The 27,374-nt window shown below is 42.2% G+C and overlaps 1 protein-coding gene across 1 annotated transcript in view; it reads left to right on the top strand.

Moving 5' to 3' along the window:
• The first annotated feature begins 2,391 nt into the window (after positions 1-2,391).
• mgat4c (mgat4 family member C) overlaps positions 2,392-27,374 on the top strand; it is a 174,866-nt gene continuing 149,883 nt past the window's right edge. The window contains exon 1 of the mRNA XM_034085982.2: positions 2,392-2,840. The gene's annotated coding sequence lies outside the window, so the exon portion shown is untranslated. The remainder of the gene's footprint in view (positions 2,841-27,374) is intronic.

Below are 27,374 nucleotides of genomic sequence, written 5' to 3'. Positions count from 1 at the left end.
TCTGACCGATGGCTGTCCCTCTGTCTCCTGCTATCTGTATATGTTGCGCAGTCTATCTCTGCTCACGGCTGTTGCGTCGGCGTGTTCTCCTGCGTGTTGGCCATGTGGTTGCACTGGAACCAGACACCGCAAAGACTTCAGCCGAGCACGTACGAACTGCGGCATGCGTGAGTGGCAATAACTCTCCTAACCAGCAGGCGGCGGTAGTGTGTATTCGTCATTCAAAACAGGCAACAACCGGAAAACAGAGAAGAGAACAGACTACGTGTGAGATATAAACAAACAACAAATGCTAGTGGAGCACGCTCAGGTATTGCGGACCGCATAAAGCTTAGCAGACTCTTCACGCTAACGAACGAATCACTTCTAGGCAGGGTTGGGAGGGTTACTTTGTAAATGTAATCAGTTACTGAATACATGCTCTGAAAGTAATCAGCAACTACAGTTACGTGTCTTAAAAATGTATTCAGATTACTTTTAGAATACTTTGGAATACTTTCTTTTTCCATAACAGATGGGTATGTTTTGGTGAACAGGAGACACTTATTTTACTGTTCTAATGGCTTATCAAGAACTCAAACACAACATCTTGTTGTCCTTCTGGACAGCTCTCTCATCTGCACCCCACATAAAAAACATCACCCGGACTGCATTCTTTGTACCGTCTTAAAACCTTTCCTTGAATATGTTATGCATTGTAAGGTGTCCTTGGGTGCTTTGAAAGGCGCCCCTAAATAGAATGAATTAGCATTATTATCTGTAACGATGTAATCACTTTTAAAACCTTTTCCAGTCACGTGCCCCATGCATTCAGCAGCAGCAGGCCATTCACTTTGATTTGATCCCGTTATAAATGTCATCATCTCGACAATAAAGAAATGATACATAAACGTTATCTTGCACATTTTATCTAACTATCTCCGTTTCTAACTTTCAATATATTTTAAAAGAGATCTCTCTCTCATCTGCGTGCGGGGGCGGGGCCTCACAGACACTCTGCATCTCTCTCGCTCACAGACATGCTGCAGCGCTGTGCAGTGTGCACACAGTTCTGCCGGTAATGAATATTACATTTTGTGGAAACTTTCCACCATAATTCCAATAAGTATTCCAAAATGTATTCACTTTCAGGTTTACGAAAGTAACTGTAATCAGATTACTCGTTTTTCAAATGTAACGCCAGCTGAATGCAGTTATCCTACTTGATTTTTGTATTCTGATTACGTAACGCCGTTATGTTTCCGTTACAACCCAACCCTGCTTCTTGGCTACTGTCCCGCAGCTCCAGCCTCTCTGTTGGACTCTGTCGCAGCGGGGCTACTGCTGTGGTGCGGAGCGCATTAACCAGACTCTTCACAACGAAGGATCAATTCTTGTTCAAGGCAGGGAAGGTTTCGCAGTACGCAGTCTACTGTCCCGCAGCTGCTGCCTCTCTGTTGGACTCCGGTACTGCACCTTACTCACGAGACGTTGTAAAAAAAAAAAATGGGTGGGAGGCGAAAGCATTAACCACTCCGCCAACGCCACAGTCTCCCCCGTCGTGCGGGCCGGATGAGAATGTCTGGCGGGCCGGATGTGGCCCGCGGGCCGCCAGTTGGTGATCAATGCTCTACTGGGACATGTCTCCATGCTTTAATGTTCAACAAGCTCTTTATTTTTCTATACTGCCTGTGCTGCAGCACCTCTTTTCACCCTCTGTCTGAAACCAGAGCCCACTCTTCTCTGATTGGTTAGCTGGCTGGCTCTGTTGTGATTGGTCAACCGCTTAGAGATGTCCCGCCCTTAGCCTATCACTTACAATGTGTTGGAACTCTAGCCAATAGAAGTGTGAGGGTACGTGCTGATAATAGCACTATGTTACAGAAGTAACAAAGGAGTCGAATGGAGACTTTCAGGCATCTTCTCTTTTCTTATTCTATATTAAAAGTATGCTTCAAGCTAAAATAGGCCCAGGTTCTTGGAGAGGTTTAAGGGGTCCCTTCCAAAATGAAGGTTGGTTCGATATTACTCTCCCTGTTATCTCCTTTCCGACAATACAGAAAGGCAACAAAGCCTTTAAAAGGCTCTGCGGGATGAAACCTCTATTAAGTCCTCAAGACCTCCATTAGGTCCGGATTGATTTTTACAAAAAAGTTTGGGCAGCTAACTTTATACAGTATTCCCCAAAACCCTGAGCATCCTAAAATATCAGGGTTTATAAACGTATTTATTTTAATCTCTTCCCAGAGGAGGGCACTTCTGCACCAGAAATGAGTCCCACTAAAATCTTATCCGCGCCCTGGGTTTGAGGGGTCTTATCTTCGGTTGTATTTTTAAATAGGATACACTTTGTCTTGGGTTGACAGGTGAATCCAGGGATGTGACCGCTCGCGCCACGCAACGCACCGCCGGAGAACCGCCCTCCTGTCCGCGTGCTGCCGGGAGGAGCAGAGGCGCGAGCACACCGGAGAGGAGCACCAGCACTCACAGCACCGTGGGGATGTTGACAGCGATCTCCACAGTTGCATATGCCCGGTGAAAACCTCTAAGTTTGTCTTCTGTGAGGGAGGAGACAAAGGAGACATTTAGACGCGCATGAGAGAGAGAGAGAGAGAGAGAGAGAGAGAGAGAGAGAGAGAGAGAAAGAGAAAGAGAAAGAAGAAAATACATTGCGCGTCAGCCGCTGCAGAGATTTCCAGTGGTGCCTTCTCTGTTTGCTCGTGGACTCGCTCGAGATCGGAGTCCGTGAACCGAGCCAATCAAACATTTATGAGACAAGAGAGAGGAAGAGGGAGGACAAGAAACAGCCACTTCTTCAGACTCCCAAAAACATCTGCATTTGGAGCCCTGCAGATGTAGAGGTGAGTGCCGCTGTGATCACTCTGAGTTGTTGGTTGCTGTGACAGTGAGTTGAGGTGATGGTCGCTGAAGGACTCCCAGGTAAGCACACGCGTTGGACTGATAAGTGTGTATCAGTGTGTGTTCGGGCTCTTATCGTCCCTGCAGCGTGTCATCCAAACATGCAGCCCGGGTCACAACTTTACTGCCTCCTCAGCTCGGCATGTGGGGCTGTGTGTCTGATAACATCGGGAATGGCAATAAGTCAAACCCAGAGAGCATGCATCCAATTCCTACCCAAGCCAGGGAGCAGGGAGAATCAGAGTCCAGATCTTTAGCGGTGTCGTTAAAAAGCACATTAAAGCTCCACTTGGAGACATACACAACAGGAGGCGTTGTTTATCTAAATGAAATCTGCGCCTAATGGATTTCTGCAAAACACGTATGTGCCAGGAAGTCAAACTATAACTGTGCGTGTTATGAGCAGGGTTGATTTAATAATGTTTACAAAGACTTATTACCTAACACATGTCATCAGTAACCTAATCTAACATCGGTAAAAACCTGATTACGAACACTTTTGGAATACCTCAATATCAAAACGCTAGTATACACAATATAAATAGAATATCAATACCATTACTTAACTGTGAAAGACAACAGAACAATGGTAACCTTAACAAGTAGAAATCAAGATATTTTACTTAAGAATCATTTCTCACTTTTCAGTGTTTGCAGAGAAAATAAATGCTATATAGCATAATCATTAATCGGCATAGACTAACATGAAAGTGCACAATGCAGGAACGACATAGTTTTACAACGCATAACAATGTGCTTTGCATATACCATTCTTGATTTTAAAAAAGGTATTGTAGCATTGAAAGCCTACTCCGCAATTTTCAAAAATAAACCAGTAATCTGATTACGTAATCCCGTTACATGACAACATGATATTTTATATTTGGCGAACATTGCTGAACACTGTAAATGTGAAGGGATGCATTTCCACACGGCATCTATTGCACGTCTGTCCGTCCTGGGAGAGGGATCCCTCCTCTGCTGCTCTCCCTGAGGTTTCTCCCATGTTCCCTTTAAACTGTGGGTTTTCTCCGGAAGTTTCTCCTTGTACGATGTGAGGGTCTAAGGACAGAGGGTCTAAGGACAGAGGGTCTAAGGACAGAGGGTCTAAGGACAGAGGGTGTCGTATTGCCATACTGATATTCTGTACACACTGTGAAGACCACTGAGACAAATGTAACATCGGTGATATTGGGCTATATAAATAAACATTGATTGATTGATTGATTGATTGATTGATTGATTGATTGATTGATTGATTGATTGATAATGCCGTTTTTTGTTTTGGGTCATTATGAATGAAGTACCATTCTTTTTTTTAACTGTTGGTGCGTCAAAACTATTTGGCATTTAGGGCTGTTAGACTCTCAACTTCTTAATACTGTAAGTACATATTTAACTAAAGGAACATTCAATTAAGAAAGAAACTAAATATGAATTAGCAATACGCTTAAAACTAAAACAGACAGACCTGAAGTGTCAACAGCTTCTTTACGAACTTTGATATCCATAACGCAATGATTTTCACCTTATGAACGCTGGCTTTAAACTGTATACCGAAGGCACGCATTGTCCTCAATGTCGGCAACGAATTGCATCATCTGCGGGTCGGTGACGTCCCGCGGTGCGATGACAGCTCCATGGCTCATCCGACAGGACACGGCAGCTCATTACGAGTACAAGCGGCTCGGCTTTCCTCTGGCAGGAGGCTGCCGGCTCATTAGGGGTCACCGAGGGGCGAGTCTCCCTCTCCGAGCCGCGGCTTGTTATAGCAGAGCTCTGTGAAACCACTGTTAATTGGATATAATTAATTTCCACTGACAGATTGGAGAGCTACACAAGTCAGTAAAAGTATCTGCACTGTGGAAAACTCACAGTTGGACTGATTATTTTGGTATAATAGCCGTGAGGCAGGAGAGAACACTGCCACTCTCCACAAAGGCCTGTTTGATCCCTACACTAGAAAATAGTTCCCTGTGTCACTGCTTTTGTGTTCCTCCTGGCTGCAGGCTGCCCCGGTCCTCAGTGTTGGTCCTAAAGAGATGTGTGGAGTATTACATTCTCGGCTTATCCAAAAATGCGCAAAGAGATGAAGACAGGTATAGCAACACCGATCTGTCACTCAAACTGGCAACTCCTTTCCTATTCCCAACTGTAAGCCTTGATATCATTTAAACAGGTGAGCCATATACAAAGTACAGTTGTCATGAAGAAAGGAAATAACACATGTTCCTTGTAACAGGCTGTCATCTGTTTATTTCTAATGTGACATTTTAATATGGGGGACTTTGGCGATTGAACCAGGTGTGACTTCATTCTTTTAACACCTGAGTTGGGGCTTGAATGCGATTCTTCTACAGAACAATAAGGCTGCTGATGTTTCGTTAAAAGTCTGCTTAAGTGCAGTATTTAGAAACGTAACCAGGACGGAATATAGTTTGGATAGTGTTATATAGATTTACATCAAATAGACCACAGTTCTTATAAATATGTCAGATGAATAACCTCCAAAATTGGTTGGGTTTCAAAATGTCCTACATTTCAATTTATTAACGGCAATATGTATACTGATAGTTGGGCATTTTAACATAGGGGGCTATGGCGATTCATCCAGATGTGGCCTTGAGGGAAATGCAAATGTTTGACTTCATCCTTCATCTGCGAGCTACGATAAAGACATGATCCCTAAATGGCTTCCCATCCGCAATGAAGTTAACTTCAATCTTATGCTGGTGTGAAGTTTCTGCCTTGTTCTGCATGAGAACAAACAAAAACTACTCCGTATTTGGAATAATGTATATTTAAGACATTAAAGCTTTGATGTATTTACAAAGCTTTGATGCACATTTACATATATTCAAATTGACTTCAGAGTGGCGAGCCAGCCTAAAGTAGACCAGGTGTGTGAAGACAGTGAAGCGGACAAAGATCCGCCGCTAAGACAAGTCCATTGAGTAAATATCACAACTGCTCCTAATAGACTCCTGGTACTCGGATGGGTTCAAAGCAGAGAACAGAAGCCACTGTGTGCTGTGAGCTCTGCATGGGTGACCATTAAAGAGGGTTTCATCCCTCCCAATTCTTATACTATTATATGAAGGGGTCATGCTGTGCTGTGGCGATAATGAACCCAGTGAATACTGCTGCTGCTTTTACTGAACAAGCCTGTACATTATTTCTCCCAGCTAACTTGTTGCTGGAAGTTGCTCCAGCCTCCACTCAGGTAGTGCAGACAGCCACTCACTTGATTCTTCCGTGAAAGGTTAGACAAATGCCACAAATAATTGTCGGCCTGCCTCTTGACCCGCAGCTCTTGCCCCCAGAGTGTTACGGCGGTTGATTATCGGAGGTGGTGCGGGTCATGAATGTCTGCAGCTGGAATCTATTGGGCAGTAGTAGTAGTAGTATTATAACCTTTATTTATCCAGGGAAATCAATTAAGAACAAATTCTTATTTACAACGATGACCTGACAGGAGGCAAAGGCTTCCTGAGGGGATGGGGTTTGGGACCCCAGACTCCGGGCACGACAGAACCCAGCACACAAACACATAGAGAAAAGATGACAGGCAAAGCAGTTAAACATATAACAACTCTAAAACAATATTGTTTTTTGAAAGACATTCCAGCTATCTGCCGCTGCCGCAAACTGAAAGGCGGAGCGGCCAAAGGATGTATGGGCGTTGGGGATCTTTAGCAGGATGCTTGTAGCTGACCGGGTGTTGTGCGTTGGGGGTGTGCCGAGTTGCAGTAATTGTGTGAGGTAGAAGGGAGTGAGGCCTAGGAGTGTTTTGTAAACAAACATCAGCCAGTGGATGTTGTGTCTGGTCTCAAGAGAGGGCCAGTTAGCCAGAGAGTACAGAACGTCTAAATGATCGAGAGCTCCTTTACACGCCGAGCGGTCGATGGTATCGCCGTAGTCGAACAGAGGAAGGACAGTCATCTGGACCAGAGAGAGTTTAGCAGATGAAGTGAATAGGCGCATTCACACTGCGGTACTTTTCCCACAAAGGTTCATCAGAACTCTTTAGTTCTCATGAACTAAGTACAGATCGCATTCACACCAGAAAAAGTCCCTGGGGGAGGATTAGGCAAATGGAAGCCGCTGACGTCACTCTTCTTCTTCTGCTTTGGGCTTACTGGCAGGCCGCAAACCACTTCACGGCGTATACTGCCGCCCAAAGTCCCCGGCCGGAAGTCCCCGGAGTTGGGGACTGGCTTCAGTAGAAGCTGCTGGGAGTCCCAGCAGCTTCTACTGAAGCCTTCCGAGTAAATCGCCAGAACGCCGACACCTCCTCATCTCCACCGCTCCCATGTTTTATTTTGTGTTGCCATAAGTTAGTCTCTCTGCGTTTCTGCGCTGGGCTAATGCTAATGCTAATAATGCTAATGCGAGGATAATAAAATGGTGGCTTCACAAAACTTTTTGGGAGTTTTACGGGGCGTGGTTTGCAATCCGCCCAGCCAATCAGGAATATAGCTCTTTTCTCAAAAAAGAGCCGCTCGAAAGTCCCTGCTCTCTAGCAGGGACTTTCGAGGGGGTGAAAAGGTTCGCATGAACTACTTTTAGTACCGGCTCTTTTTGGTGTGAACGCGATCATGAACCTTTGTGAGAAAAGTACCGCAGTGTGAATGCGCCTAATGAGGAGCGATTCCTATATAGAAAGCTGAGTCTAGCTTTAACCTTGGTCTGAATTTTGGAGAGATGTTCTGAGAATGACGGATTACTGTCAATCCAAAATCCAAGGTATTTATAAGATTGAACTATTTCGAGGTCCCGGCCATCGGCGGTCACAATAGTGCCAGTTTGGGAGGCACCACTGCGGCCAAACCACATTGGTTTTAGTGGTGTTCAGGACCAGGCCAAGGGCAGAGAGATGTGACTGGATGCTCTGAAAACTATCCTGAAGAATTTTCAGGACAGTATCCGGGGAAGGGCCAGCAGTGTACAGAATCGTGTCATCGGCATATAGGTGGATAGAGGAGTTGGCAGCCATCGAGCTTCGCTGTGACACGGAGGAAGCGAGGCGTACGCCATCGGAGGATGAAGGTTGCTTCAGTGATACTGGATCTGTTCTCCGGTGTGTGAGCAGAAATCTTAACACCAGCGCTGTCTGAATGACTGAGCGTGTGACTGACTTCCTGCCCGGCTGAACATTGAAAGAATGGACCGTACTTACAGCATGCTTAGCGCCGATGCCAAGATTATGAGAGGAAGGAGTTGAAACACTCAGTCATGAATCCAGACTGTATATTCATACACTCGGAGATGCATTGATGTTGCCGTCAAGTGCTTAGCTGGTTCAGTGAGCAGCGTGCAAAGAGTGAATATCATGTTTATTAAGAGACGGGGGGTATGGAAGAGGAGGGGTCTCAGGCTTCGGGTATAATATTCACTCCCATATGCTCAACATAATGTTTGCTGCTACTTCAGGAAGAGTGAGTCAGTCGTAGACAGGGATATTTTTTTTCGAGGTCACCTTGAATCCCAGCATCTGGTGGTGAAGTCTGTGACGTTCAATTGGATAAAGTTTTCTTATATAAGCTGGTTTCTGAGGATCCAACATAACTTCTTCATTTGTTATCTCAGCAGGAAGGAAAATGATATCTGCCATATGTCCACTTTCTTCAAATTCTTCTCCATTTTCACTATGAGTTTCATAACTGTGCGAGAGTCTTACTCAGAGAGATGCGTTTCTTGCTGTTTGTCATGTATGAAATGTAACCCGTACCAAATGTATTTGGTCACCCGAACCCTGACCCTAGTCGTGATAGGTTGAATGTTATATTGAACCAGGACGTCAGAACAAGTCAAATCTTGTTATGACTTTACAAGATGGTTAATGAAATCAGACACATGTTCTTTCCACTGAGGTTTAATACTGTTTTCAATAGCTTTTTTTTGTGATTTTTATGTATCTTACACTCAACGACTAGTATTTGCTCAACTACTGTTCACAAGGGTGAAACAAATCCTTACTGACAATTGCAGTCTTAGTTTTATGGAACAGCTGTTCTTGGAAAGAAAAGCTTATGTTAAGATAGAGACGTTATTAAGCCATAATGCCTCTGACTGAGCAGAACATACTATTGTATCTTATTTCAGCTTCAGTTGTATACTACTGAGAGTTCAATACTGTGGATGCTTTAAATGTATATACTAATTGCTTAATACTGTTAACAGTGAAATCCTTGAGTCTCAGAAGGAGAACGAGACGACTGTTAAGTCCTGTCTGCCTCACATTGCAAACGTTAAAGGTCCCATGTCATGCTTTTCCGGTTCTCACCCGTCCCCTTGTTGTTATGTAGCTTTTTCTGCACGTAAACGGTCTGCAGAGTCACAAACCCTCAAAGTGCACCCTGTAGCGAGTAAAACTCTAACACAGAAAAGACCTGTCTGCTGCCCCAGAACGCCTCGCTGGACATTTCTCTTTTTCCATTTGTTTCTTCCTGGTCATAGTGACGTAACGGCTCTAAATGGAGCCTGAGTGTGTGAGTGTGTGAGTGTGTGTGTGTGTGTGTGTGTGTGTGTGTGTGTGTGTGTGTGTGTGTGCTCAGGCTGAGTTCCGTGGTGTCTCACAGACCCCACGCAGCAACCAGGAAACGACACCAGTAATCCAGCTCACACTGTCCCGCATCGTCCCGCCAACACGGCACCCAGACCCCACGCAGCCTTCTCATATGTGTGTTACTGGTGTCATTTCCTGGTTGCTATCAAACGCCATGGTAACACATAATCACTGATGTTCCGCTGTAACGGTGGTGGACTCATCAGAACAGAGTGGGCGAGCTGACCAATCAGAGCACAGCGGGCTCATATGGAGGGGGGGGCAGGAGCTCCAACAAGGCGTGTAGGACATCGAGTGAATACATACTACACAGAGATGCTGTGAGAAACCAATGTGAGTTTGGAACATTGAACAATGTGAATCTATTCTAGTCGACCTCAACAATGGAAGAAATCAGATCAGTAGAAATGGCCGTGACATGTGACCTTTAACCAATATTGTAATGGAAATGTCCATGTTCCAACGTCCTATATATTTGCCATTATATTTCACAGGAGGTTTTCAGAGTGATCCTGACGCAGACACAAACAGATGGATTTCCGGTCTTTTGCTGCAGTTTAGAATGATGGTTTATTTTGCATTTGCATACCAAGGTTTTATTACACTGTGTCAATGATTGTGGAATGAGCATCTGCTGGGCTGGGGCCATTCTGCCGTTCTGTTGTTGCTGGTGGAATCGGTATGCTCTTCCTCCTGTGTCCACGTCATTTCCTGTCACCTGTGGCTGCTTTTATACACCCGGTGCAGCTAAACCCCGCCACCAAGTGTTCAAAATAGTATTGTAGTATAAATATAAATAAAGTAAACCGACATAACAACAACACCCCTAAATGGCTCCTACACATATTCTGTTTTATGGAGAAATTGTGTTTCCTTTGAACACAAACCCCCTGTTGGTCAAAGTGTGTAAAACAGGCAGATTGGACATCTCAACAGCTCTATCTCATACCGACTTCCCATTGAGTAAAGCCTTAGAATAACTCTAAACAACGAACATAAAATCATATTTTCATGTTAACAATATTGTATTTATTCCAGTTGAATGATTGTGATTGAAAAGCCTAAGGAGGCTGGTACACATTGCAAAGAGGGATTTGTATTCCTTAATAATATTCGTAAACTTAACCATGTTGTAGCCGGAGAAATGCTAAACCATATCAAAGAATACATTTATTAACTACATTATCTCATTTAGCTGTAGCTTTTATAAACAACAAAACAGATTTATTGTTCAGTCGTTGAACCAGGGACCCTGCGGTTATGAGTCAACTGCTTTCCAGCTGAGCCACAGCACACACGCTGAACCTACCCGAAAACACTGCATGCTATTGATTCTTTTATTTATTTATTCATGTTTTTATTCCGATGTGTATTTATACTTATGACATGTTCCAACCTCTATATAAGTGAGGGTCTGAGCCGGCAGACATACGTCTCTGGGCGAGCATTTGATTTACCGGGAAATCTCGAGATTTGTCAAAGGGGGGGGGGGCTGGTTTTAGGTTGCCATAAGGCTGTTGACGGTCTTATTATAGGCTACATCCATTGGTTGGTTTTGTGGCACATTTGTAACGCTGTGTCGACTTGGGCAAGCACGCAGGCAAACTTGAGCGCACACAGGGTGGAGAGGTGGAGTAAGGTTGAGCGATGGAGAGAAAGGGAGAGAGGGAGAGATTGAGCGAGGCAGAGAGCTTGCGCAGCGGTCTGCTTGCGCACAGAGCAGGAGTTTGTGAGAGAGCCGGCTTGAGAGTCAATTTCTCTTCAAAATATAATTGATTGCCAGCCTCCCTTGTCCCTGGCTGGCTTGCTAGCTCGTTGGTAACGTGATGTCTTCTCATGTGCCTGCATCTGGCGCTGAGTTGCCATATTCCTTTCATGAACCACTTCCTGATATCCATTGTTGCAGATAAATATAAATGATAATAGCCAAACTAACCTAGCAAGAGTAAACTGACAGGCTGCTGTGCCGCATCTCACTCAAAAACCCACACGACTCACCCAGCGAAAAACCAGTCTCGCGCGCAGCCTTTCATTCAGAAGCAAAATAAAAAAAATGCTATTAAACTAATCTTTCAACATAGTTTAAAACAAAAATAATATTAGGACAAAGCCCTACAAATAACAACAATAAACATAATCAGTGGAGTCTCCAGAGTATTTGTGTTGGGTAATCTATGGTAGGGCTAACCCATACAGTGGTGGGGCTCAAATCAGTATTTGCAATGTGATTACATACACGCTCCCCTTGACAGTGAAACGCCACGCGTGAGGTTTAGATTATTAACAATCCAAATTGAACTGTATGAAATACAAAGGCACATTTGTCTTGTAGTAAAAAAAAAGGGCGACCTGGAGCCAATCCTGCAATTTCCCCACAGGTGAAAGAGTTACATGCTGAAACTCCTGCAGGGGACTCTGGGGAGATTCTCCCCCAGGAGATTTTTTGAAATACTAACATAAAATACACATTCTGGTACTCTCTTGAGAAGAAAAATAAATAAATCTATTACTACACGACATATTTAAAAAAATGAATGCCATTTTAGTTTTGTGTTACTTTGTTCTGAAAGCTGAACTTGCTGCTCCCCACAGAGAGAAGAGGGAAGAGGCTGTGAATGACTTTACATTGTGGATAAGGGTGGATAGCCCCCATTGTTATGTGTGTCAAAATGAAAGACAGCCCACACACCTATCAATCATCAAACCGTGGGGTCTTATTTCATTATGTGTTGTCAGTGGCGTTTCTATATGTACAAAAGTGGTGGGGCACAAAAAACTCAGATGTCTATATATAAGCTTCTGCAGAGAGGTTCATGGCTGGTGAGGCACTGGCACTGACTCTTCAGGTTTACAAATATAATATTATTTTCAAAAGCTTTTTTTGTCTGATGCTTCAATTACTTATAAACAGACAGTTCAACAGAAGGATACCCAAACAAATGTAATTTTATCATTTAAATATTGAATTGTTCTCTCTTAGTAAGATCCCATTTTCAATAAAATTGCAGTCTTACCTTGACTTGAAGATTAAGTTCATTTGCCTATCCTTCTGGACAAACATCTCTATTACTTTTTTGTAAAAGTCCTCCTTATCTTCTTGTAGTTTCAAAAGTGTATCATAAATCTAATCTAATCAATAGATTTTTGATTCGAAAATGATAAAAGTAGGGTAGACATGTGGATATTATCCGGCTGAACAAAACGTACATTTATCTAACAGCTACGTTTCCCACAGATCTTATTTTGAGCTATTTTCTAAAATCCTATGGAGAAATCTCGTTGCTTTTTTGTGGAGGGAAGCCATGCGCAGCTTACTTCCTGGTTTTAGGACGCCTCACTGCAGCTCTCTCTCCTCCTCTTCACACACCACACTTTTCGCGGCACACGTACTTACAGCCAATCAGCTCTGAATTATGTGAGATGACGTATGGTGGGGATGGCAGCACTTTGCCCCTATGGTCATTATTTTTTGCCACACACATTAAATAGGAAAATACTCTGAGCATGCGCAGTGTAGTTTTTGCAGTCACCGTTCACTTAGACAGTCAGAGGGAGGGGCAGGATCAGGTTTTGTCCCACATGGCTCTAAACAGCTCAATAGGCACACACTGTAGACACTAATTAGAAGAACACATACTAAAACAGCAATGTACAGACGAATCAGATGATTAAACATGATCTTAAAATATATTTTATATATTTTTTAATTTATTTTTTGCATTTTGTTGTAATCATTATTTTAATACTTTCTGCTGACACTAGGTGGGGCTGTGCCCCACCTGCCCCTAATGACCAGTCGCCACTGTGTGTTGTATCGATGTATATAGAGATTTACTACAGCAAAAGTATTCTCCGTCGGGACTTCCTGCAACAACACCACGCCGTTATCGTGATTTTGATTGGCCAGAAGACATTATCAAAGATGTTCTATTGAGAAGACGATCACTACGTGACAAACGTTTTCAAACCGTTTCTAGTCTTCGGTATTAACTGCTGTCTGTGCAATTTACTCCGCGCGAGTTGGCGGACTTTATTTAGCTTACTTTAAAATCATTTAAAGGTGGGGCTAAGCCATTTCTTGGTATGGCTGTAGCCTACCCCAGCATACCCTGGCGCCGCCACTGAACAAAATAATAAAACAATTAAAATGTTGTATTCAGCCCTGATTAAAACAGCAGGCCCAAATTCTGGATGGACGCCCATGACGCCGGGTCTGGTCTGAGCTCTCTTAATTCCATCGTGTCACCGCCGGGCCCGGGTACAGGAGGGGTAATATCGTTCTTATTATACATCCATGGGTAATATGAGCGTTGTGGTTCAACGGATCTAAAGCACTTATTCCTGAAGCAGTCACGTGGTATTGAGGGGCAGCGAGGCTTCGTTTGTCATCGGTGACGTCACTGGCCCAAAACGATACAAGCCTCCATACAAGCTTCACAAAATACTTCCGGGATTACACGACACACGCTCCGAAGCCTCGGCGCAATACGTAACATCACTGCTGTCCATTAGCTCAGCGTTTTGCCAGGAGCAAGGTGAGACACTGACAACAGGATTAACACAACACACTTAACAATCACTAATTTTAACAAGATTGCGTGCACTCACTCTAGTAAAATAACATTGTTTTAAAAATAAATGTGTCTGTGTGTATGATGTTAAACAAAAAGCAGAATATTTAGGATGTGTGGTTGGTTGTGAGGCTTGTAGCAATCACATGGTGTCATTACATTAATTAATTGTAATGGTTTCAAATCAGAATTGTGACTGAGTTTTGGAATACATGAGTCAGTGCTAATCCACCAAGATTAACGACAGTCAAATAATTCAAATTGTCTTATTTTAATACAAAAAAAGGTTTTATTTTGTGTGAATAAGTAGTAACACTTAAAGTAGAGTTGGAATTAAGTTTGCTTAAAAGTTGAAGGGACGGGAAAGATACATCATTGTTCTTATTTTAATTTCTAATTGCTTGGGAGGTCTTGTTGTGTGTCTGAGCGACAGGAGAGACCGGCCTCACAGAGATGTGTAATGGGGGAGGGCGTGTTGATGGACAGAGGGGATACTCAGCTGTAATGCATGGCAGACATGATGAGAGAGGCCGCTGAACTCAATGTGCTGGCATGGCAATTACACACAGGCGAACAAAACAACATGTAGGGCCACTCTAACAGCAGCCATGATGCATAAAAAAAGAACACACCCTGCACATGTCCACATCAGTCACATAACACACATTACTGACACTGAGTGACACTTGCAGTCCCCAGGTGCAGCCGCACACATTTAAAATCACACATGACAGACATTGGATTTGTTGTGTGTTCTTTATGTAATTCTGTAATTTGAACACTGTGCCATCGCAGGAAGCTTGCATTGAATGTCTGGTCAGATATACACTGAACAAAAATATAAACGCAACACTTTTGTGTTTTTGCTCCCATTTTTCATGAGATGAACTCAAAGATCTAAAACATTTTCTATAAACACAAAATAACCATTTCTCTCAAATATTGTTCACAAATCTGAAAGAATGTGTGATAGTGAGCACTTCTCCTTTGCCGAGATAATCCATCCCACCTCACAGGCGTGGCATATCAAGATGCTGATTAGACAGCATGATTATTGCACAGGTGTGCCTTAGGCTGGCCACAATAAAAGGCCACTCTGAAACGTGCAGTTTTGCTTTATTGGGGGGGTCTGGGGGGGTCCGAAAACCAGGCAGTATCTGGTGTGAGGGGTAGGGGTAGGGGTAGGGGTAGGGTAATGTTGTGAATCGAGTGGCCCATGGTGGTGGTGGGGTTATGGTATGGGCAGGCGTGTGTTATGGACGACGAACACAGGCCACTCGACACAGGGTACTTATTATATGTTATAGTTTGGATTCCTAAAGCTTTTAGTCTATCCCATCCTTCAAGGGCGGTTTTCACTACAAGTTCTTTTTTTCTTTTGGATGGACACTATAGTTTACATTTTTTTACTATGTTCAATCTGAATTTACTTTAAAATAAAAACATCTATATTGACTGTGACACTTCTACATCCAACTCACAGATGTATCCTTGCTTTGAGAGAAAAGATTATTAATTGAACCCTTTTAGAAGATATGGTCATTTGTTCTGGGAATGTCATGTTCGAGCCTGAGACCTGAAAAGCAGGCTCGGCGCTCAACAGGTTAATAAATAAATACTTACCGATTCTCTTGAAAAAGCGATTTTTATTAATGAGGTCCTTTTTTCAATGATAGTGACAATGTTTAAATAGTAACCATTCCCTCTAATATTGCAAAACATATCAAATTAATTGCAATTATTTCCAAATTGTACAGCCCTTTTTACCACCACTGGTTACACACACGTAACAGTTCTTTAACACAATGCTGCATTGAACAAGATACACTTATGAAAGTCAGCGAGCGTCTTCAGAGACCGAGAGCTGAGGGCTGTTAGCACCAGGAGTTCAAACAGGAACACTCGGCAAAACTGCTGTCCATAACAAGGAAGAGTTGCTAAATGGAAACATTAAGTCTGCTTGTGTTTTGAAGTGGAATGATCTTACGCTCTCTGAAGTGCGCTTTGCCCGCTTCGTCTTCCGTCTCCATGGCCATTCTCCCTCCGCGCCTCTCCCTCCGCTGCTCATTCAGCATCATGTGACTTTCCGCCTATTAGGACCCAAGATGGGCTGGAGACGGTTTATTTAGTTCAGATGTGTTTGTGGAATACATTCATAAATTAAGAGTTAAAAGGGTAAGTTTGCCCAAAGTACAAAAAACATGTTTTTCTGCAACTTAGTTTGGGTTTTATTTGCTAAAGTTGTTGAGCTAGAAAACACAATGGAAGTGACATTTCAGATACTTTGAGCTAGACACTTTGCAAGCAGTTGAAACTTTCATTATGCTATTTGTAAAGCTTTGAGGATCATACACAGAATTCCTTTCATCTCAATTGTGTTGATGTGGAGACATTTCAGAGGAGAATACCTCAAGGTCTTGGCACATAAAACAATCAATTTCAATTACTTGGTATGTACCACTCTATAAGATGTGTTTCTCTGCTGATATTGAAAAGCATGAACTCAGCATATCTGGTGTTATCATTTCCTTATCCAAGACAAGTCCCAACTTTAAACCAAACTATTTGAAACCTGTTGGGATCATTCTTATGTTAAGGGTTACGTAATCAGAATAAATACATGAAACAAAAACCTGTATCCATGGTTACATTAAAAACATACGTAACCAGATTACTGTAAAATTGAAAAAAAAGGGTTATTTACGAGCAGGAATGCAATGTACTGAAATACAAAAAAACACTGCAATAATATCCATTCGTCCAAAGCTTAAATAAGATCTTACAAGTCAGGGGTTGAATCGGTAGCTTTTTAGTGGTCGCATGATCAGTCAATTATTCAATTAGTTAATCAACAGCAATTTAAAAGCAATTAACTTCTCTGACATTTCGTAGACTGAACGATAAAATCATTACTCACTCAAAGAGTCGTCTTGATTATACTTTTTTAAAATCATACCTGATCAAAATGATACATTTGAGAGGGGTGCGGGTCGTCTTGTTGTCTTTAATTATGACGGTGGAGATGATAATGGGAGCTAATGGATTGCTCGACTGAAGCTTGCAAAGTGCCAAAGAATCAAAGGAAGACAGTGGATTCTCTGCATCAATGACAGTGACATAAAAGACCAAAGGCAAGCTGTTTGTTTGGAGACTCGGTGGAGGGGAGGGTTGAGACGGGTTTCATAACCAAGCCACATTGCCATTCCCTTTTTAAAACATGCACACCAGCTGTTGATGAAAGCACGAGGCAGCTTTGATCAGAGAGTGGAGGTGTGCTCAGGTTGACGTTACAGATGTGGACCTGAAGGCGACTGCTTGATTTATTCATCAATTTATATATTTATGAGTTTTTTTTAAGGCAGCTTCAATTTGGGTAATGAAGAAAATGGTGATTTTAAATAAAAGAAGTGCACAATTAATATCATTTGCAGTGAAATTAGGAAACTGGACTAATGAGATGTCCTAATTGCAGTATAATTGCAGCACTTTGTCTTTTGTGTCTCTACTGGGACATGTCTCCATGATTTAATGTTCAAAAAGGTCTTTATTTTTATCATACTGCCTGTGCTGCAGCACCTCTTTTCACCCTCTGTCTGAAACCAGAGCCCAGTCTGCTCTGATTGGTTAGCTGGCAGGCTCTGTTGTGATTAGCCAACAACTTAGAGATGTCCCGCCCCTTACGCAGCGTTCACACGGCGGCGTGCGTTGAAGCTTGCCGGCGGGCGTGTCTGAAACTCGACCAACAACCAATCACATGAATCTCCCGCCCCGGACATACAAGCACGCAGTTTGATTGGCTAAAGCTTGTACTGGCATATGATTTGATTGGCTGACGCTTCCGTCGAAGCTTCAAAAGTTGAACATTGCTCAACTTTTGAAGCGAGCAAAGCGAAGTGACGGAACCACAATGCAGTTCGGCAAAGCGTGACATCACCCCGTTCAAAGCGAATGGGCAGAAGCGTTGAAGCTTCAACGCACGGAAGTGGACGGCCGTAAGCCTATCACCTACAATGTGTTGGAGCTAGGGGTGCAACAACTAATCGACTTAATCGATTAAAATCGATTACCAAATTAGTTGCCAACTAATTCAGTCGTCGATTCGTTGGTGACGTCATCACGTGCGTTTAACGCGCCGTTAAGCTACAACGTTATTGGTACTGGAGACATTTAAACAATTTATGTCATGTATTATTGATACAAAAACATTATATCGCAGTCTTAGTGTGGCCAGCTCGTTTATAATATGTAAAAAGACAAACAAATGCGTCAATTATGTATTTTCGATCAGACGAGATCTCTCTCCCTGGTCTGTGTGGGAGGGGGCGGGGCAGTTTACACACGGGCAGCTGCAACATGCAGCAACACACTGCGGAGGTGGCGGAGAGAACGCCGCTCCGAGGTGTGGTTAAACTTTACCCATCTCGTTGCTCGTTGCCAAAAGTGCAATAAGAGTTTAGCATGTGAGGGCGGTAACACGAGCAATTTGTCTAAACATTTAGCAAAAGTGCTCCACATCCAGACGGAGGAATGCACCGGGTTCCACTGTCTTTCTAGCAGCTCTGTAGCCCCGTCCACGAGTAACGTGTTCACGTCAGGTGTTCTGTATGCTAGCAGCAACACACGGAGCTAACTACATTATACAAACAGGGGTTAATGATTAGAGGAAACTGAATTAGTTAGTTTGTTAAAGTTTCAGCTATTCTGTTTACAGTTCTGTCTTCACATTATTTATTATTTGCTAAAACACTGTTGTTTCTTTTGATGTGAAATATTATTTATTTAATTTAAATGAAAAGCAATGTTCATTTTGTAAACAATTTATTTAGTTAATTTAATAATATGTATTTTTTAATCAAGTATTCATCTTTATTGTCTTCATTGTTAGTTCCACATGCCTAAACAACCTCAAGCTAAATCTAAAAGTTGATGGCTAAATAAGAGCGTTTGAGAAATTGTGCAAGGCATAATAGTCCGAATAGTCGATTAACCGTTTCATTAATCGATAGATTAATCGACTATCAAATTAGTCGTTTGTTGCAGCCCTAGTTGGAGCGCTAGCCAATAGAAGCGCAAGAGTTGCATAGTGACGTCATGTTAGGGAAGTAAACAAAGGAGTCCAATGGAGACGTTGCATCTTATCTATTCTTATTCGAGGGGGGGGGCAGGGATCGTAGCCTTTGCAGACCATTTACATGCATCAAAACCTCAGCACACACTACAGGAAGGGTAAAACCCCAAAAAGCAGAATTAATTTTAGAGAAAAGTTATATTTGTGTAGGCTGTCTCTTCATCAGATCATATGCTTTGTAAACAAATTGCAGCAGTGTGAGCAGGTGGTGAAAGTAGAACAGCAGAGCACAGAACAAAGCAGAACACCAAACTCTTACAGACTCCAGTCAACAATGAAACCTTCATGAATAATTGCTTCCATTGTTCCACCTGATGCCGGCCGCACGATTAGCAATAAACGTCTGAATATGAGGCTGATATTTTACTCCTCCACGGTCCCTCCGTTTGCAGCTCTCTCAGTGCACTTAAATCGTGCTCGCTGAAAACTCAGATTGACAAAGACTGCAAACTCTAAAGTCAGCATTCGCACAAAGAGCCTCGGGAAGGAAATCCAAATAGCACAGATGATGCAAGCTGCGACTGAACGTGTGCATTGTCTAATTTATCACGGGAAACTTCAGGCAACACAGGTGTTCAGATTACTGCTGAGCGGCGGATTCACTGGAGCTCAGTCGCAGGAAACATCTGAAAATAGTTTTTTCAGATGTTTGACTAAATGCACGACAGTGAAAAACATATTTAAATATTCATTTTAAAAAATCATAAAATGACCCATAAGAGACATCGCTGTTGTAATGTTTTCACATAACATTGGTTAAAATAAAATGGTTTCATACTTGAATAAACATCACTATAACCTCGAGGATGAGTGCACTTCAGTATTTATAAATTCAACCTCTCCTTTAGATGAGAGAATTATTTTATTTCTCATTCAGAAGTAGCTTGGACTCACCATTCCTGTTTAGCTTGCATTAGAAAAAATAGGCACTGTACTCTTCTTTAATCAAACCGTTAATACAATCATAATGCAAGCTGCAACATGTTTGTAAATGTTCCTTACACGTAAACTATAATTCACATGAAATGACTTGCATATCTTCATATAGACCTCATCCTTTCACACACAGTGACATCACGAGCTACCCACAATGCAACGCGCGCCATATATATATAAATACGCCATTTTCCTGGAGGTGCAAATATCCTGGAGGTGCAAATATCCTGGAGGTGCAAATATAAACAGCTAGCTAACGTAGCCAGGCAGAGCGCACTGTTTTTTTTTTCTGAATTAACGACCGAAGAAATCGCTGCATGTCTTCGGATTACATCTCTGGGCTTGAGGGGTGTGCTCTCGGTCGTTACCAACTAGAGCTGTGTGGGTTGTCCGATTGCCCTTACAGACCGCCTGCAGACGTATGGAAACACCGACCCTCGAAAGTGGCCTTCGTCGATTTTGGCTGCATCTACGTCTCTCTTCTGGAAACACCAGGTGCATACCCCACTTGTCACAATAATATTATCATGCCGTTGCATATATGTGGTATTTTAGAGTTGACTAGATATTGACTAAGGCAATAGACTATGATATTCTGCTTGCACCTCGCGTGAAATGGCGGATACCGGAAGTACGGTGTCGCCCTCGGCCCAATTCCCGTATGTGTGTGTGAAAGAATAGATCGTGCTTTGTGAGAAGATGTCAAAGTCACAGCTTTTTGAATAAGTAATAACCCCTTTGTTTTGTCTCATCATTATAAATAGTGCTTCTTGCCTGCGAAAAGGCTCACTCCGTGCTCTGCGTGTTCGACAGCAGGTTCGACGTGGAGTAAATCACACGATACGCCACGAGTTATGCAACCGGCGGTGACAAGCCTTTCGAGAAAAACTCACTGCCGTCTGTTCACCGACAACTGGACTCGGACATCAACTTATTTACATTTACGAATTGGCTCTAAATTCTCACCGATGCTTGAAAACAAAACCAGATTGCATGTGGAATTCTGTAGGAAGTGATTGTACAGATTGTAGAAACCTTCCATACCGCTTTTTGGATATTCGCGTAAATTAAAGTTGGCCTAGTGTCGTCACTATATTTGAAATGACTGTAGGTGCTAGCTTTCAGCAGGTACGATAATATTAGATCAGAGGTACTTATTGATCCCAATTTGGGAAATGTTTGCATTGCAGCAGCCATAAAAAACAAGGCATGCACAATTGTAAAATTAAAAGAGTAGAAATAAAAATTCTAAAATGAAAACATCTCAAAAACAAGTGAACTGTGAAGATAAACACATCTAGAAACTATCTTGACAAATAAAACACGATGGAAGGGCCAATATGATCTGTAGTCATATCGGGAATAGGAACCAAATTCCCTCTTGTGAGATACATCAAATACGTCCTCAAAAAGAAACATCTAAAGATTGGATTGTCGTTTTCAAGATTGAATCAAGTCAGATTTGTTAAGCCGTGTGTACTCATGCTCAAGCCAAAACACAACAATTACCTTTATTAAAGGATTTCATCGGGTTATCTTGCTTTTAAACAAGAGCCTCTGGCCGGATGCCTGCTCTATTTAACTAGCTTCCTCTTCCCTTCTGGAAACATATGACTTCCCTGTTGTGCAGTAAACAGGAGCCAGGCACTGAGACCTGTGGATGCTGTCACATATCCTCGGCCGCTGAGAAGCATCGATAAACATCTGGCATTACTTGATATCCCGTTATATTTCTGCCACCTTTATTCCTCGATAGACACAATGTAATTCGGCTCGGTTTTCTTTACACTTCTGCCGTCGCCCCTTAAATTGAGCTCATGAATTATGAAGTCTGTCCCGCTGCGCCGACGCTAAACCTGTAATTAGTTTTGCCCAAGACTTCCTCATCATGAGCTGCAGGATGTGGGGGGTCTCGGGAGGCGAATACATTGTCCTTTAAGACTGAAACAAAACCTGGAGAAAGTGGAAGAGCGCAGGGTGGAAGGAAACCAATGAGAAGGCAGGGTTGCAGAAACTGTTAGTGGCACCTTGTCGAGGAGAGTTGTGCTTTGGGGGGGAAAGGGGGGGGGGGTTTGTGGGATTGCGAGGAGTGGAGGGGGGGGGGGGGGGAGTCTCTTGAGAGAGTCGAGTGAAGAGAGAGGGAAAGAACATCCGTGCGCGGCAGTGGGAAGACACAAAACAAATCGCCTGGCTACTCACTTTACAATGAGTGTTTATCCCACTGTCTGAGAGCCGATTGTCTGCTCGCCATAAGTCACGGAGATCATTTAGTACCGGTGGCGAGCGCAGAGCACCGCAGAGCTCCCTCTCACTGTGAAAAGGACCGCGCGCAGAGATGCGTTCACATGCTTTAGACCGGAGAGGGGTGAGTGCTGTTTTTTCTCATGACGGTGCTTCTTCTCGAAGCTTTCCCTCAGGAACCTGTCTCCGGTTCCCCTCCATCTCTCACGCGTCTCTCATCCTCATCAAATTAAAATCCCTCGTGTTCGCTTTGCAAGCCGTGTTTGTTTATTCCGTCTTTCTTTCCTCATTGTCGACACGTCATTGAGACATGTCATGACATCTTATCGAGACAAGAAATCACACATTCAGGCTTGCAGAAATTCCCCTGCAGAGTGCAATGTTTACGTCTCCAACTTCCCAGAGTCTTGTTTTATGCGTCTCATAATAACTCCCAGAGGAAATTATGTTCACATGGCTCGATGCATACATTTGTGTACAGTTTGGTGGCGTCCTCACATCACGACGAATCCTTACAGGTGCACTCCCACTATAGCTTAGTTGTGAGAACTTTATTTCACTTTTCAGGAATTAAGAAACTCCCCCCCCTGCTGAGACTAGAGGTTACCAAACAGGTAAACCCCGGCTGTCCCGGTGAGTGCTTTAGCGATTGCGTGAATCTCCTGCCGGGCCCGGCTTTGGCTCTATTTCATACTATTGTCTCGGTGATTAACTGCCCAGCTTGTGGCTGGGTGATTTCTGCCTTGTGTTGAGAGCTGTGCGGACGGGACTGTAGGAGGGAGGGAGACGGGCGGGTCAGCTGATGGGCTCTGAGGTGCAGGAGATTTATGACCCCCCAGAACAAAGCTGTGTCTGCTGAGGGACCATAAACCATAAATCAGGGATAAGTGGGTCAGATTGGGTCAGTGCTCATCTGCTCGCTCTTTTCCAAAAGGTGCTTTTTTCTACTTTTTCACACCTGGATATTTGACACTTTTAAGTGTTTTGTTATTTTACAGTTTGAGTTTTTATCTCACTATTTTTTGTTGTTGATATTTTTGTTATTTGGTTTGAAAGCACTGTCAGCTATTTTGATTCAAAGTAATAGAGAAAAATGTTTTATTCTAAATTCTGTAGCTGTATCGATCATACTTTTATATTTCATTTTTATCTCACTATCTTCTTTGCTTTGCATATGTTCTTATTTGTATTTACTGTTTTTTATTTATTGTTTGGTAAGTTTCAAAGCACCGTCAGGATTGCTATAATACATATAAATACATGTTCTACTCTGAAATCTGTTCTATATCTGTTGTTCAAATTAATTCATCCATCAATATACGTTTATTTCCTTTTTTTAATATATCGTTTTTAATTTATTTTTTGAGTTTCATATTTTATTATTTGTGTTTACTGTATTCTCTGTTTGATATTTCTAAACGCACTGTCAGGATCACTATTTTATTTCAAATTAAATATTTTTCATAAATATTTTCTATACCAGTTGTTCAAATGACTTTATTCATCACAAGCAGAGTCTTCTCTGTGCTGTTTAACTCCAGGATATTCAGCTGTCAATCACATTCCCGAATGAATTCCTATTTTTTCATTTCAAATGCCATTACCTTCAGTAAGTGAATCACCCCTAATCCTTTCATTATCTCCAGCTATGTTAACTCCATTTGGCCTTTGGTTCATCTTACTCGTCCTAATTATGTAATATTTGCCTTTTTAAAAAGCCTGATGAGAGTAAAAACGGCATGCTCTCATTTTGGCAGCGACTTGATTGTACTCTCCTCCATCTGATTCCAGTCTTCTTGATTCGGATCGCTGGTTTGACTAGTTTTGTGATTTGCCTTCCTGAGGCCAGCTGAAGCCGATGTGAGAAATTGATTTTCTGCTGAAGGATTAGCAGCGGGGTTACAGCTATAGGCATGCATTGCATTACAGTGGTTCACTCCGCATGTGTACACCAAAGTAGGCTAAACACGGTATTTAATAGCTGTTGTATAAGACTGATATTTGACTAAAACACGCACAGAAGACACAGTGGAGGTAGTGGGCGACGGATACGGGAATAGCAATGAATAACTTGGAGCTGTGTTTCCCAAGTTCAGACAGCTTGAGTAGGGAGATAAATAATCTCAGCCAGGAAGGATGGATCTTAATTCATCTGTGTCTGTATTGTTGCACAAACAGGCATTGCACACTGCTGCTGGAAATCAAAGAAATGCAAATTGCATCTGTGGAATGGAAACATCAGAAGTCTCTCAGTATGGCTGCCATAACAGCGGGGATTTGTACTTGTGTTTACGACAAGACTGATAATATTTTCTCCCATTTTTAAGTGAACGGGAATTAAGCACGAGGCGGAAGCATGCTGCGTTAATGTTTCTGCCTTTATTATGCTAATCGCTGGCAGGTTTACAGTGTGTTAGCGATGTATGGCATTGTCATAGTGTTGACAGGAGATAAATACCCGCAAGAAATACATGGCGAGACTTTTTATCAAATATTTCCTAAACACCTTCACGGATATTTGCTTTTATATGGCAGAAAGTGAAAAACAGCTCAGCTTGAAAAAAATAAAGTGACCTTTTCCGAGCTGAATGTTAATTTATCCATCGTGCGTGAAAATGGATTGGAACTGAAATGATTCATGAGTGTTTGTGTCTGCGTCTCACACATTCAGTTTACATGTTGTTTCACAGTCACTGAGTCATTATGCTGAGGTTTTTGCCGCTATGATGGCTTTTACTGTCAGCGCTGCTATAATGAGTTACACAAACAGCATAATCAAGTCTCCAGGGTCGGCCATTAGGGCCTGCGTTTGGTTTATTACTGCAGTCCAGTCTTATTTTTACATGAGTTTGGACGTTGCTCAGGACTTTACTGGAAAGCTGTTGTTTTGCTCATTAAAATGATTCCCACTGCAGTTTAGTGGCATTATTATATGATAATGTACACCACAAAGCTGCGATGTTTTTATGACCATCTCAACAATGGAGGGAAAATAACATTGCAGCATACGCAATTGGAAATATATCATTTTTAATATGCACTCATTAGCACATTATGTTCTAGCCTAACACTTTCAGATTTTAATTTTGGTTGTGGGTGGGAGAAAAAAGTGTTTAAAATCATTTTGTTGTGTGAAAACTGTCAAAAATTAAATAAACTTCCCTGGAGCGATGCAGGCCATTTGTGAGGTTATAATTAAAATTAAGGCTGGAGTTTTTTCTAAAAGTCATACATAAAATAAAGTCCTTGCACAGACTTTTTTCAACCAACATGAAGACAAAGTTGCGTGCTCTCCACCCAATATAAAAAAGAACAATCAAAAAGTATTCCACTATGTTTTGTTTTCTGATGGAGAAAATAGTGTTTGTTGTCCACAGTTAGCTAGTTAAAGGGGACCTATCATGCCAAATGCACCTTTGTACGTCTTTTATGAATATGTGTCCCCGGTGTGTCAGGGAACTCACCAAGTGTCAGAAAATAAAACCCTCTCTCTTTTCCATACCCAAATCTCTAAAAACGGGGCTGCAACGGAGCTGATCCAGACTGATGCAGATTTGAAATTGTTCTGAAGTCAGAAACGGGGTGCTCCGCCTATATGGCCAACTCTCCACCTATCAGGGGAATGAGAGGTTGCGTGGCATGGTAAGCATGGTAACAGCATGGTAACAGCATGGTAACATGACGCTCGTGCCTCGCCCCACTCCTTTGAAGGGGGCGTGGTCAGCTGCAGCTCATTTGCCACAGAATCAGCCCTTGTGAAGAGAGGGCTGGAATAGAGCAAATAGAGCTAAATGAGGCATGGCTAAAATCTGTTTGGTATTTTGAAAAAAAAACTTCACAGACATGTTTCTATATAGGTATGGCCCTACAAAATATTATTCAAATATAGCATGATAGGTCCACTTTAAGTTTACCGGACTTCTTTATGTGGATTGATATGACTGCAAATAGTCCCTTGATCCTCCTTAGCAACAGTCTGTTCTCCTTAGCAACGGTCTGTTCTCCTTAGCAGTGGTCTGTTAATGAATGAAATTAACAACCTCTGTCCAAATTGACCAATCAGAATAGAGTATTCAACTAAGCCGTGTATTAATAAGTTATAATTGCCTTATAGGAGAGCTCCTGTCTCCCATCATGTTGAGGAGGAATAGCAAAACATTGTAGATTTGAACTGGTCATAGTATATTTGTGTAGGCATATAAAGCCGATATTGCATTTTTACAAGATACACTGGAAATAGAGTGATTTAATATGACATTTTACTGGAGTTTCCACACGACAACTCAAACATAATAGTTTTATTCTTCTGAATGTGGCAGTTTTTCAGACGATGATTAGAAACACAGCTTGGACAATGTGTAATTACCTTCAGCAGTTTGTCTCCACAATTTCAAAGTGCTTTGAATTCAACATCAGGCGTGCATCTGTTCTATGGGTTTAACTCATCGACATCATCGAAAGAATGATCATTTCTCAGCTTTGAACGAGCCGTAATGTCATATGCTGCGAATTGATGGCCTTATGCTTAGTGGGGAATAAATCAATGTAGCATACAGAGTAATATGTAAATGATAGGATAAAACACATCTGTGCTTTTCATAACGGATTTTAGGCGTTTTCCGGCACATTCCAGCCATGCGTTTATGAAAAGGGACATTACGTACTGTACAATCGTGATGAATGGCTGATGAATTGAGGTTGCTTTAATCACAATGTGTCCTCAGTTGAATGAATTAGATTGGCAGGTCAGACATAATGAATACCTCGGGCTTTAATAACCCATAAAGAAAAAGGAAGATAAGAGAAATGACCATCAAAGAGTCATTTCTGCACAACGATCAAGATGGTGCCGGATTTTATTGTAAAGCGTGACCTCTGACATTCAAACATAAAGAGTAAAGAAAGAACGGAGAATAATAAGCATTTATTTCGCAGTATTTAATCTTTAAGATGCTGAGAATATTAACCTCTTGTGTGTGCATTATGGCTTTCATTCAATTTCACGCGTTAGTCAAACACTAATGATATTTCC

The sequence above is a fragment of the Pseudochaenichthys georgianus genome, chromosome 6 (assembly GCF_902827115.2).
Source record: "Pseudochaenichthys georgianus chromosome 6, fPseGeo1.2, whole genome shotgun sequence".
NCBI lineage: Eukaryota > Metazoa > Chordata > Actinopteri > Perciformes > Channichthyidae > Pseudochaenichthys > Pseudochaenichthys georgianus.
This window is presented reverse-complemented; position numbering and strand designations above follow the sequence as displayed.